Source organism: Grammomys surdaster, unplaced genomic scaffold, assembly GCF_004785775.1.
Source record: "Grammomys surdaster isolate TR1022 unplaced genomic scaffold, NIH_TR_1.0 946, whole genome shotgun sequence".
Classification (NCBI taxonomy): Eukaryota; Metazoa; Chordata; class Mammalia; order Rodentia; family Muridae; genus Grammomys; species Grammomys surdaster.
This window is the reverse complement of record NW_021605365.1, coordinates 277,553-283,349: the sequence shown is the minus strand read 5'-3', so window position 1 is coordinate 283,349 and position 5,797 is coordinate 277,553.

Genomic DNA, 5,797 nt, shown 5'->3' with positions numbered 1-5,797 from the left:
TTTGTTTTGTTTTGTTTTGTTTTGTTTTGTTTTGTTTTGTTTTGTTTGAAACAAAAGTCATATTTTGTTGCATCAGCATTCAACTTCCTTTGTCACCCAGAGCTAGCTTCAAATTCAGCCTTCCTGCCTCACCTTCCCAAGTGCTGAGATGACAAGAATGTGCCACCACCATGCCAACAGAGCTTCCAGACTTGTTTGGCAAGAGGGATCTGTGTTTGCTGCTAGCTTGGGCCAAAGACCTGAGAGACCCCAGGTCTAGACAGCTGCATGACTCTGTATTAGAGAGACCTAGAGCCAGTGTGGCCCTACTTCCAATAATCCAGACCCATAGTGTCCACAGGATCACTTGTCTCGAAAGCCTGAAGGCCCTGAGTTCAATCTCCAGAATCCTCAAACTACAAAAGAGCATGTGTCCTCATGGACTTACCAGGGGTCTTTCTTTGGCATCCCCAGCATTGGGTTAAATGTTTCATCCTCATTCCCTCTCATGATATCTGTAGAGGCAAGTGCAGAGGGAAAAGCCATGGCACTCCCAGAAGGTGAAGTGATGCACAGACAGAGCCAGTACCCCAGCCAGCCATGTGTGGCTCACTACTCTATGCATTTCTGTGGACCTTTGGGGTGGATTTCTGTGGCTGGGCTAAAGACTTAACATACTGTTACCCTACAGATGCTCCCATCCTGAATAGAAGAAGTGTAGCAGGAGCCCTGGAGCCGTGGCAGCCCTAATGGCAGCATTGTGTGGGAATGGCCTATTGGCAGCTCAATAGTAAAACACTAACAGCTTTCTTTGTGAAGGGAAGGGGCCTTTGATGAGCAAAGCCCTCAATTTACATTTGATTCCAACAGATTCTAATGGTGTGTCAAGGAAGGAACTCTTTTGTTCCATTAGCCCTGAATCCCAGAAACCCAAGCTTCTCTGGAATACAGTCTGTCACAGGGAGAAGAAGTAAATGGGAACCCTGTGCCCATTTACTCAAGGTGACAGAGACAATGTGACAGTTGTCTTGTACAAAAATAAAAACTGGGGCCCTACAATGTTGTTTTGGAGTTTATTTTTTTAAAAGAAATGAAAAAGTGTCAATATTAGACTTTTTTAATGAAAGAAAACAGACCTGAGAGTATCATCTAGAGAAAATATCAAGTGTCAAAAGCACAAACGTCATTTCCTCCTTACAGTGAAGACCCTAGCCCAGGACCATGGAGATGCTCCACAGGTAAAAGCACTTGTCTCGAAAGCTTGAAGGCCTGAGTTCAATCCCTAGAACCCTCAAACTACAAAAGAGCATGTGTCCTCATTTCTGGGTTATCAGTTTTATCTTGTGGCAAAGAACCTAGTTTTGGCATTACATAAATCATAAATAGCAGCAGTAAGGAGAAACTGAGTCCTGAATTTGTTCTCTGAAGTTCACATGCATGCTGCGGCATACATGCACTCACATTCACATACATATCATACACATATGATAATACAATTCAGACAATCCTGAGAGACACTGATGCCCAGAATGGGAAACCCCCCACCCCACCCCGGGGAACAGCCTATTGCAAACAATGACAGATGCCCTGGTTCCTTGCCCATCCCGTTCTGCCACAGATGGAGAGACCAGAGTTGGTAGACAGAATCTCGCCTACCATGGGCTGCCCTACTTGTACTAAACAGGCACGTGTCACCATGCCCAGCTGCCAACATCCTCAAAACCCCGAGATCAGCAGGAGACTCTGGAAGTCTGAGTTACCATTCTTGAACACTGTGGGGGGAGGTTGAGACAGGGTTTCTCTATGTAACAGTCCTGGCTGTCCTAGAACCTAGGACTCGATGTGTAGACCAGTCTGGCCTCTAACTCACAGAGATCTTCCTGCCTCTGCCTCTAGAGTGCTGGGATTGAAGGTGTGCATCACCACCACCCAGTGTGAACGTTGAACACATTTTAGACACAGGGAAACTGAGTTCTGGGCAGTGCCACTATGGCTCTCCAGCCTTTAATCTCAGCATTGCTTATGGAAATGGCTTAGTGGCAGCTCAATAGTAAAACACTAACATCTGTAGTGTTTGGGAGCAGTAACCTATCTAACTTCATAATTCACTTGTGAAATCTCTTAACTCAAGAATGAATATAAGTGTAGCACTGGACTCTGTTCTTACTGCTGCTATTTATGATTTATGTAATGCCAAAACTAGGTTCTTTGCCACAAGATAAAACTAATAACCCAGAAATGAGGACACATGCTCTTTTGTAGTTTTATGTGACCTTTGCTCCCCATAGGTGCACTCACCTACTGGGCTCGAGAACAGCTTCTCATGTCTGGACAGGCTCATGAGGTTGGTTGGCCTCGGTGGGCGTCCTAAGAGTTAAGAGTTCATTCCTAGCCTCAGGTTCATCAGGATGCTCCACCACTGCTCCTCTCCCCGGGCGCTCCAAGGAGCTGCAGCATAGGCTGCAGTGTAACTGCCCTCCCCTGTGGGCATGTCCAATGAAATCCTCTGTAATCACTCCGGGATCAAAAACAAGAATCTCCTTCAGCCAGATCTCAACAAGGGAGATATGTAGCAGTTAAGTTTAAAGTAGTTTTCCTTCAGAAAAGGGTATTGGGCTTCAGGGAAACACTGAGACTCAGCTCTGGGGGTGAGAAAATGCAGTCTAAGATGTGGGGAGCCAAAGTTGGGGTTCCCTGACCCCTGGACATCTAGTTGCTGCTATAGTGCTTCACAGAGGAGTCAGGAATGAAGGATTGGGGGTTCCAAGGCCTGAGACAAGGCCAGGACCGTTGGGGGGCCTGTGGCCTGAGGACGGCAAGCCCGGGTTACTTCATCTGCAAAAGTAGCAGAGGTTATCTGGGGTGCAGATGAGCCTTCTACGGAAGATTTAGGCAGCGACTCTGTAAGTGAAGGCCTTCTCTATGCTCCCCCACAGCAGTTTTGATGGTAGAGATAGTCCTTGGTTCCATACTGTTTATTGGATGTTCATCATGGAAAATGGATACATACCAACATCTCAGGGTGGACCAGGGTATTTAATCTCAGGATTAAATACCTTTTGCAGGGAGGAATGTCAGGGAAGGGGAGCTTATTAACTAAACCCTCAGGACCTCTAGGTACCTCATTAGCATGGAGAACTGTTTTGGGCTACATGACTTAAGTGGGGAACTTACCGCAAGTTCCAGGCCTGGAATCTGGCCAGGAGCAAGGAGGCACCTACTGTCTCAGGTGTGTATACCCAAGTTTCTGGGGTCTCAGACTCGCTCTATCTTGCCAAGTTTCCTGGCATGGTCCATTGTCCCACAGGGATCCATTACTGGAAAGGAAAGCCATAGCCCAAGATGGTCTTTAAGAAGGAAATGCAACTTCTGAGTCAGTGAACTAACCCAGTGATGAAAAAGTGTCACTACCTGGATTGTACAAGAGCAAAACTATTGTTTATGGCAGGCAAGTAAATCTCCAAAGTCACAGAACCAGCAAACAGGAAACTAGGATCCAAGCTTACATAAAAGCTTGTGTAAAGCCTACACTCAAGCCGTGCCCCTGAGCCAATGAGAGTTCAAGTGGGAACTGTGGGTTCTGATCGTGAAACTGGCCCTAAAGTTGGTTGTGTTTGTACGTGTTCTGGTGTCTGTGTACATGTGCCTGTGTGAGTGTGTTGGAAACTGAACCCAAGAGGCCTCATGCTTGCTAGGCAAGCCCTCTACCAATGATCTATATTTCTGTCTTTCTTTTTACTTTTGATTTTGATGCAGAGTCTTCCTAAGATGCCCAGACCAATCTTGGGCTTGCCCTGTAGGTTAGGCAATCATTGAAATTTCAGTCTACTTCCCCAGCCTCCCAAGTAGGTGGGATGACAGGTCATGACCACTATGCCCATCAGGAATGACATTTTTAAAGCCAGACCTCTATTGAATAGTGTAGAAAATATAGAAGAAGAACAAGAGGAAGAGGAGGAAGAGGAGGAGGAGGGGGAAGAAGAGGAAGAGGAGGAGGGAGAAAATTCAAGCTGAGTGTGATGGGGCCTCAATCACACAGCTCCTTGAGTCAGACGAACACTGCTTTCTTCTCCCTCCCTTTCTACCCCATCACATCTCACAGCATTGCTCAAGCCAGAGTATACCTCTTCCAATCAACATGAGCAACCTCCTGGTGGTTCCCAACTCCTAGGTCACCATGTTAATACCAAATCAGCTAAGCACATTCTAGGCCAGAATTCCTGGGCCTAAATGATCTTCCTGTCACCCTCCAGAGTAGCCATGACCTCAGATGTACACACTTGCACTCACCTCACTCTTTAGTAAAGAGAAAGAGAGAGCTCCACAAGAAGCAATGGTGTGGTGACAGAAGGTAAAGGCCATCGCTACGTGCCGGGTTCAAAGCCGGACTCACCTGGTCATCCCTATGTGATGTCAGCTTTGACTGAATGAGTCTCTTGTCTCAGACATGCTGGCACAACCAATTTCTCCCCTTTCTTTCTCCTACACTGAACTTCCCGTTAGTTCTGAGGGTTTCTATGATTTACAGGTTACTACTCTTGTTCCAGTCAACTCATCTAGAGCCCAGAGACATCTAGTGTTCAACGTGACTTCTTCAGCCCACTTTGTTTTCATTTGATGTATTTTTAAAAATCAGTAGTTCAATATACAGCATGTGGGACCGTGTTACCAGACAGACATATGAACTAGGACAGTTGAGTGAGCTCAGGTCTCAGGAGTCTCAAAGATCTGGTGGCAGAAAGAACCACTCCTACCTGCTCTGGAACACATAGCCATGACACCCCACTAAAAACCATAGGCACTGAGTCACACAGCACAACAACACCTGCAGTTCTTTTGCATGCTAATGAGGTACCTAGACAGCCTTGAGCTTTGAGCCAGTGAGTGCCCCTTCCTGAGTATTCCTTCCCACAAGAGGTACATAATCCCTCGTTCACTCTAAATAAAATATATGCATTCACATCCATCATCAATTAACCAAAATGAACAAACAAGGATTGTCTCAGAGAGCTGCTTCATTCAGAATCAAGGTGGGGAAGGCCTTGACTAAGGTGAGCCTAAGACTCCCGAGTAAGATCGTCTCCCCTGCAACCCCTCTGGCACACTCAGACCTCACTCATACTGGGCTCTGCCTCGCCCTCTCCACCTGGCGTGCCTCCAGATGCTGGAGGTGAAGGTAAAACCTTGGACCCCCCTTCCTGACTCTTGGCAGTACAACAGTGACATCCAGGTACCCAAAGAGGAAACCACAAACCACAGCATCCCTCCTAAACTTCCACTGTTTCTCCTTCTGGTCTGGCAAAGGAAGACACAGGCCGTGGACCCCTATTTCTGATTTTGCCCTGCCTCCTTCCTGCACCCCCACCCACCTACCCTCAGAGCAGCAGGTTGCAGTACAACAATCTAACTGGTTCAAAAGCCCAAATATGCAAAAAGGCATAATAAAAATGCATTAATAAGCACTATCCCCTCTTACACCTTAACCCACACACCGCTACGATTTCATAGGCAGTTTCATCAGTTTCTTATGACTTTTCATAAGAGTCTGTCTTCTTACGAGTCTGTCTTCAATCTAGCTTTCTACTTCTAGTTTACCAAAGGGCTATCTGTCTAAAGCAGACTTCATACCTGAAGACTGTCTCTGACTGACTGACAGTTGCTGAGGCTCTGGGTCCCTCCAGTGATGGTAGGGCATCATCTTTCTGTGATTTGACTACACCTTAAAGGACTTAATGAGAGCCTTCTTTTCTACTCTCTCTCTCTTTCTCTCTCTCTCTCTCTCTCTCTCTCTCTCTCTCTCTCTCTCTTTCTCTTGCTC